This window comes from Nyctereutes procyonoides, unplaced genomic scaffold (assembly GCF_905146905.1).
Source record: "Nyctereutes procyonoides isolate TBG_1078 unplaced genomic scaffold, NYPRO_anot_genome, whole genome shotgun sequence".
In the NCBI taxonomy this organism is placed as follows: domain Eukaryota; kingdom Metazoa; phylum Chordata; class Mammalia; order Carnivora; family Canidae; genus Nyctereutes; species Nyctereutes procyonoides.
In genome coordinates, this window is record NW_026575142.1 from 12,813,856 (window position 1) to 12,822,500 (window position 8,645).

The window sequence follows — 8,645 nt, forward strand, 5'->3', positions numbered from 1 at the left end:
TTGATTTAATTTTTGTTTTTTTCTGTTCAAACGTAGTATTTTTAAGATTTGAATTTACTTGAAGCAAAGTATAATCGTTGCTGAAATTCTTACAGTATGAATTCAGTAGTGGAATTTTTAAGATTTTATTTATTGGAGAGAGCACAAGCAGGGGGAGCAGCAGACAGAGGGAGAAGAAAAAGCAGGCTCCCTGAAGAGGAGGCACCTGACGCAGGGCTCGATCCCAGGACCCTGAGATCACAGCCCAAGCTGAAGGCAAACGCTTAACCAACTGAGCCACCCAGGCGCCCCTCAGCAGTGGATTTGATCAGTGTTTCCTTAAAACATTTAAGCTCCCTTCAGGTGTTTTTGTTCTCCTCTTTACCTTGGGATACATCCTAGTTTTCTGTGCTACCATAACAAATTACCTCAGACTTCAAACAACACCAATATACTGTACACTTCTGGAGATCAGAAGTCCGAAATGGGTCTCCCTGGGCTAAAATCAGGGTTCAGCAGGATTGGTTCCTTCTGGAAGCTCTCGGAAAAAATCCATTTGCTTGCTTATTTCCAGCTTCTGGAGTCCCGGCTGCACTCCTTGGCTCCTGGCCCCTTCTTCCATCTTCAGCACTGACAAGGGCAAAGTTAAGTCCTCACATCTGATCATTCTGACACTTTGATATTCTGCATCCCTCTTGCACTTTTAAAGACCTTTCTGATTAGATTGGTTCCACCGGAGAAACTCCCTATTTTTTTTTTAAGATTTTATTTATTCATGAGAGACAGAGAGGCAGAGACACAGGCAGAGGGAGAAGCAGGCTCCATGCAGGGAGCCCGACATGGGTCTCGATCCTGAGTCTCCAGGATCAGGCCCTGGGCCGAAGGCTGCCCAGAAACTCCCTATTTTAAAAGAAACTGATTAGCAACCTAATTCTGTCTGCAACCTTAATTCCCCTTTGCATATAACCTAACATATTTACAGTTCCAGGGATGAGAACGTGTACTTTTTAGAGGGCCCATTATCCTGCCTACCACTGATGGCCTTTCTGCTACTAGCATAGACTACTAAATATTAAACATTTTACTTCTAAAGGTTAGGCATTTATATGATGTCATGAACGGACTATTATAAACTATTAAATCTATTTCATGAGCATAGGTGTATAAGGCATATTTAAATTTAGCTGCAGATTTTCCCTTGTGCTTCAAAGGATACGGTACAGAAAAACTGTAGAAAAAAATTTCTTAGTACAAATTACAAGTAACCTGCAATTCCAAAAAACGTAATAAAACATTTCGGACTTGGTATTTCTGTTTTTAAGGTTCCACATTTGAAAAAACATCTGTTATTTAATACAATCCGAATATAGTTAGTTAGTTAGTTTGGATGATTTTAAGGGATGGCAGTCATAATTTCATAAATTCTGTAAGTAAGTTTGAAAGGAGTTATCGCGCCAGGTAGTCTGATAGATATGTCTTTGTCATGTATATGCACACACACAAATGCCCTCTTATTTAGAAGAAACTAAAGGCATAAGCAGCCCTTTGATTATTTTAGGTTTTTAAGAGAGTTGGTGGGAGAATTTGAGTGCCTTCTACAGTATTCCTTACTTAATAACTTAAACTATGCACCTCAAAGATCCCTTTCCTTCATTTAAAAAAAATATGCATTTGAAGTTGATAAAGACTGCTAATTTACACCTTGAGTTCATCAGTGTTGCACTAATTATTTTCTATCTTCCACCTTTTTAGACTTTATAATTTTTATAATGTCAAAACCTATGCAATACTTAACTGCCTCAAAGGGTTCCTGAGCCAGTACAGTGTTCATGAAGAGAAATGTCAAAATGCATCCTATAATTAAAAGTGAGTTAAAGAAACACATTGTCATTTCTTACACTTTTTTCATTTGACTTTCACAAAAGTGTGATCCACTTTTTAAAAACTTTGTAAGTGGCCATTAAAAAAAAAAAAAACGTGGCTGTGAGGATTTTTTTTTAAATCTCTGGTTTAAAAATCCTTCATTGTTGAGCTTGAGAAACTATCAAGCCTTACCAACAGCCCCAATAATCTTGCCCATCTCATGGTGAGAAAAACTCCTCTGTGGTTATCAAAGATGTTGATTTGCTGTTTGGCTCTCAGCTTTGGTCACTGAAAGGTGCTGGACAGCCCCCCTGGGGGCCAGCATTCCAATTTTGCAAACTTAAAACCCGAAGGGAGGAATTTTCCCGTAGAATCATAACATGGTAATGGCTTTAAAGAGGTTCATTTGTCTTTCCTACTTGTAATGATAAGGGTATAAGGCACTGGGAATTATTTTTTTAATAAAAAAAAATGTTACACATCTAATTCTGCTTTTGTTTTTGAAATACAAGGTAGAAAGTAAACACCACAATGAAAAGGATGTCTAGCTGTATGTGTGGAGACTCCTGTAAGTTCTGAAAGCCAAAGAGGCAGCCTCCAAGTTCAATGAATCCATGATTCAAGAACCCAAACAAGTCTTCAACGGTGACATACTGTCGAAAACCACCAGAAAAGTCTGGCTATAGTGTTTGTCGTTCTTAGCCTTACCAGAGAGATTCTTGTCAAGAAATCTGGGTATGCCTCGAGACGTTTACTTGTCTGTGGGCCTGACACGGGGCCAGCTTCTGGGGTGCGCTCCCCAACCCCTTCCCCTGGCCTAACGTTTGACATAATTTAACACTAGCAAATTAATTCCTGTAGGAGGTGCTGTCGATTTACAAATGGCCAGGAAAGCCCAGGTTACTGGGTTAGGACTTGTTTATTTATCTGAACGTCTCTGTGGTAAGTTAGTCCTGACTCCATTTAATCAATGTGCCCAAATAGGCCGAGGCCGCCGCAGCAGAGCGGCAGGTCCGCTTACCTTGCCCTGGGAAGTGGGAACCTTGGTGTGAGCCACGCGGTTCTCAGCCGAGGGACGCCTTTTATCTGCGGGGCCCGGAGAGACCTTTCCGGCCGTTCTTCCATGAGACGGCGGCGGCGGCGGCGGCGGCGGCGGCTGCCGCTGCTGCTGCTGCTGGATCGGATCAGGCCCCGCCGCCGGCGGCCCGCCTTTCCCAGTCCCAGTCACCGAACATTTCCTGTTCTTCACACCGGAGCTCGAAGACTGCAGAATCCCCCCGAGCCGTCTCCCTCTGCTGCCTGCGCGGCGCCCACGGGCCCGGGTCGCCGGGGGCGCCGCTCGGGAAGGCCGCGTCCTCGGGCCTCGGGGCCGCGCTCCGGGTCAGGGAGGAGGCTGCAGGGCCGCTTCGGGAGCTGAGGGGTGTGCAGGGATCTTTTTTTTTCGGTTTCCTGAAAGAAAGCCTTGGTAGTTACCACTTCTTAAAAAAGAAAGGCGTGCAGTGGCTGCAGGCCTCGGGGAGCGGCTTTTTGGTTTTGTTTTGTTTTTTGACTAACAAGGAGACACGCTTTTTAAAAAGTTGGGAGAAACAGGACGGAGGGAGGCCTAGGGTCTGGGAATTCTCCCGCCCGGGGTCCCGCCGCCACAGAAAGGGAAGCGGATACTCCTCCTCACCTCTGCCGCCTTTTCCGGCTTCCCGCGCCCCGCGGCTTCCCTCGGGAGGCGACCGTGACAGCGACGGCGACGTGCGGGAGGCCGGGGGCGGCGAGGACCCGCCAGCCCGGCGCACACTGCCCGCGAGCGGCCTTCCCGAGGGGGCGGACGCGCGCAGGCCCCGGGCCTCCGCCGCTGCGGACCTGCCGACCCGAGGGGGCTCCCGGAGCGGAGGGGGGAGGGGGAGGGGGAGGGGGCCGCGCCCGGGTCGCCCGGGGCCGCCCCCAGGGCCACGCCAGCCAGCGGGCGGCGGCGCTCGCCTCCTGGACGCGCGTCTGGCGGCCTTGTGATCGCTCCTCAGACCCAAATGCAGGACCCGGGGATCGGGGGCGCACCTTGCCCCCTCCCTGGAGGATGCGCCGAGAGGCCGCCCCGAGTGTCACGGGGAGGGGCCCCCGCCGGTGCCCCCACCCGCCCGGGAGCGGTGCCCCGGCCCCTCTGCCCGCCGCTCCCCGCCCGCCCGCGCTGCTCCCGCGGAGGCCGGACGGCGCGCTCGCCCTCCGGGGTTGGGAGAGCGAGGCCCCCGCTCCGGCCGCCCCGCTCCGCAGGTGAAGAGGGCGCTGGAGGGCGCCCCTGCTGCTCTCGCCCCGCGCCCAGGTGGACGCGGCGAGTCCCGCCCGCGCTCGGCCGCAGAAACCCGCCCGGGGGAGACGGCCTGTCCCCGCGCGTTCCCTCCCTACCGGAGCGACCCAGAAACGCTTAGGGGCCCGCAAAACAATGCAAAATCCCTGACAGGCGTTTCCCAAGGAAGAGAGTGCAGGGAGCTTAGAAAAATCTAACAACTTCGGTGTTTTTCCTTCCCGGGTCTCAGGGAACAGGCCTCGGAGGAGTGCGTCCCCCCGGACATCCTGAAACCTTCCCCTTCGCCGGGGTTGCAAACACACCGTATATATATTTATATCAATAACATATAGGGTAGGCATGTCTGTATGTATTTACCTCATACATATTTCTATAAACTCCAGCGTCTAGAAGGGGTGGGGGGTAAATAACACGGAACGGTTAAAATTATGGAGAAGGGATAATAACTGATTACTAATTTGAAAGTAAATAAACAGGTGACTTTTTCAGATCAAATTCCTCCTTGGATCGTTACAATAAATATCTCTGAAGGAAGCTCTCTATTTATGTTGTCATTGATTAATTCTTCACTACCTCATTTGATTTCGATTTAGAACGATTTGATTCTAATTTAATTAGCATGTAATTTGGATGTACATAATTACTGTAATTATGACATTCAGGTAAGGCAGCTTTAGGCTGAAAGGCAATTTCAAATTTTCTAGCAACCTACTTTGTACTGGGAAATGGACAAGGACTTTGCGCCCTGCTATCCAAGTAGTAATTAGCACATCTTTGAAATAGGCAGTGCGGCGGGGTTTGTATTAAAACAGCAAATACAAACCCAGCCGAGCTCCTCGCCGCAAAGGTGGCTGCGAGTTCCCGGAAACGCACCGCTTCCCCCGGCTGCAGAGCGGGGGAGCCCGGCGCCCTAGCGCCTCGGCGGACTCTCGCTTTGGGCGCCCTGGGCGCGGCATCTGGAGGTGTAGCTTTTAAGATCAAAATACAATAAAGGCGCGGGGGGGGGGGGAGAGGGTTCGGGGGGGGCGGAGGGGGGGCAAGAAAGGAGGGGAAGAAGCCACCGCGCGACGTCTGAAGATGAGGGGTGGGGTAGTGGCCTGGGGAAGAGGAGGGGAAAGGGGCGGCGGGGGGAGGGCGATGCACAGCCTGGAGAGAAAATTGGTCAACGCCTCCAGCTGTTATCCGATTTTTAGATTTGGGTTTCCAAGGGGGAAAGGTGGGGCCCCGAGGGGTCCGTTTCCGCCCCTAGGCAATGCGGACCCTCCAGGAGGGGCTGGGCCGAGGGGTCTGGGGGGCTCGTGGCCGCCGTCGGGGGGGGCCCTGCGTGCTCCTCCAGGCCCGGGCCTGCTCGGCAGCCCCCCAGCACCCATCTCGGGCGGGGACGGCTGCCTGCAGGGCGCCCGCGAGGCAAGGGGATGCTTGGGCCAGCCCCGGGCGGCAAGAGGATGCTTGGGCCTCCCCGCGGGGGCCGTGTGGGGACATGGGACGGCCTGGTGGCCCGGCTTATGCAGCTCCGCTGCGGTGGGTGCCGGGGAGTCCCCGCGGACGGGCCTCGCCGACCGGGAGCGCTCGGACCCCGGGTCCTCGCGCCTGGAGCCCGGGGGGCTGTGCCCACGCCGGGGTCCGCGCGGCCGCCGACAGCGCCCGGCGCGCCCACCCGCGGGTGCGGAGACCCCGCCGCTCCCCCGAAAGGCGTGTTTACGCGCGACCGTGTCTGCGAGTGCGGCCAAGCGGGGCGTGCGTTTTGTTGGTTTTGTTTGCATTTTCAGTTAGTGCGGCCCCAAAACGACCTCCTTCCCGGAAGCGGTCGTACCGGGCATTGCTAAGTGGCTCCCCCCCACCCCCCAAGAAGCGGGGCTCGTCCGCCTCCCCCTGGCACATACACACACAAAAAACTCGCTTTTCTTTGCCCGCCTCGCTGGGCTGCGGCGTCTCCCGGCGCTGCCAGCGCGACCAGGCGGGCGGACGGCGCGGCCTTCCCGGCCCCGAGCTCTAGGTGGCGCCAGCGAGCCGCACTCGCCGGGCTCCTCTTCAGGGAATCAAGAGCGACTGTCAAACATAAAAGCAAATCAGAGTTTTCAGTTTTTTTAATGTGTTAAGAATGTTATTCCTTAAGAAAATTTGTAGCTAAATTATTCTCACTTAAAATAAACACTTAGTATACCAATTACACAAATGGGCGGGATTTATGTGAGATTTACTTCATCTGCATTTTTGTAGTGGGAGAGAGAGCCTTGGTGAATACAGATAATAGATGCAAATAAGATTAGAGTTAAAATAAATAAAGTTTCCATCTGAATAACAAGAAATTCAATTTTACACGACTTATAACTATTTGACGGAGTGTCCAGACACGCCGCTCAGGTGCACAATCTAATCTCGTCAAAATAACGTGGCTGTCTCTCCTTGAGGATAGAAAAATCTTTCCCTTTTCTTCTCTTTTTCTCTTTTCCTCAGCAGGTAGGCTCCAGTGCATTCCACGGTGGGGTGGGGGGGGCACACAAATAAGCAGACCCAGGAAAGGTGACCTCAGGGAGGCGGGGGGTGTTGGGGGGCTGGGGGGGGCCGCAGGGTGATGAAAAGTCGCTCTGCGTTCCTGTGCTGCGCGGGCAGCTGCAGGATCAGGAACCGCTTGGGAGAAACCGGCTAAAGCGAAATCGCATTTCAACCTCGGCCGGGCCGCGCGGAACTCGCAGACCGCGCCCCCCGCGCCCCCGCGCCCCCGCGCCCCCGGCCTGCAGTCCGCTCCCGGGCCGGTCCCGCGGCCTCCCGCTCCTCTCCGGCCCCGGAGCCCCGAGGTGGCCCTGGGGAGATGCGGCCCCACCTCGGGTGGACCCCGAGCGCGTCTCCCCGCCCCCGCGCGCTGCAGCCAATTTGCTCGGCCTCGGCAGGTCGCCCCCCGCTCGGGTCCCCGCGCCCCCGCGCCCCCCGGGAGCTCAGGGTGGGAAGGACGGGGGGCGGGGGGATGCTGGGATCTGTTTTCGCCCGTCGGTTTGGTCGGGGGTGGGGTGGGGGTGGGGTGGCGGCGGCAGGGGCCCCGCTTCCTTCGGGTGCAGCCCGGGCGAGCGCTGGTCCCCGGCGGGACGCGCCGCCCGCCGGCCCGGGAGCCGCGGTGATGGACGTCCGCTGACCCGCGGGGCAGAGGCCTTGATCACTGGGCTGCGGAGGGAGCCGCGCGGCGAGCGGGACCTGCACCGCCAGGCCCTTTGATCTGCCTTTATTATCCACGAGAAACAAAGCTGCCTGGGACAGACGCCCGGGCGCCCTCCTGCTCGGGAAACCCCACCGCACGCTCACCTCCGGGCGGCCGGCGCGCGGCCCCCAAACCGCCGGGCACCCTCTTGGCCTCCAGCGCCGCGGCCCGACCCCCGACCCCCCCCCCCCCCCCCCGAGCAGACAGAGGCTCCCCGGGCTGCGTCTGCAGGAGGCCGGGCCTGCCCCGGGAGGTCCTGGCTCTGAACTGCTTGAGCGGGGAGACAAAATGGTCAAAGAGAAGGAAAACTCGAGGAAGCAGAGCGGGGTAACCGAGGCCGTGGGGACCGCAAGAAGGAGCAGAGGGGCGAAGACACCGAACCTCACGCTGCAAATGCCCCTCTGGGGACCTCAGCTCCATGTGTTATCGCTACTTTGCTACCTGGCTTTGCAGAGCAGAGTTTGAGAGAAAACATTTTGTTGGTTGTTAGTGACAATAATTTCTTTTTTTTTTTCTTCCCTAAAAATCATACCTCCATTCAAGTTCCCAAGATGGACAGTAATTTTAAAAAAAAATTCCACTGGGGACTGACTTTGCTTGTGTTTCCTATTGTGTGGAGAGCCTTTCAGAAATATTTTTATTCTGTAAATATGTACTTTATTTTCTAAATTAACATTTTCGAATTGCGAAATTATCTCATTTACCAATTTTCTTTTTCGTCTCTCCCTCACTTCTCCCTCTCTTTTAAACTGGGGCTGTTAAGTTGGTGGTCAGAAGACAAAGAGAGTGAAAATAATTTTCATTTCAATAATTGCCTTCTGGTCAATTTAACTGTGCCTTATTTTGAAAGAGACTGTCTAAATGAGATTCCTGTCCCAAATGTGTTCCCAGGCCTGATCCCAGCCTTTAATTATTCCTGAGTTTTTTTTCTTCAGAATAAGACGCCGCACTGAGTAATCACAAAGAAGTCAGAGAGCATCCTTGAACCTTTTCAGAAGCAGTGCCACTGATATTCAAATAACCTGCGAGGGCCATTTGACGGCGCGGGGACCTAGGCATTTCCAATTCACTATTTGCATAGATCAGCCGTCTTTGAAAAGGAAAGGAGCAGTTGTCTTCCATAACATTAAAAAGCCTAGTTATCAAATCAAGTGCTTAGTTTGGGGGCTTTTAAAACGTTTACATTTTATCTCAGGTTGCCCTTTACCGTTTGACATGCAAATTTGGTGCAGTTAATTTAGACAATTAAAAAGATCTTCAAGGGAGCTTTGTCACGGAGAATATTTGGAGTTTTCCCCGTGGACCAGCTGAGATAAA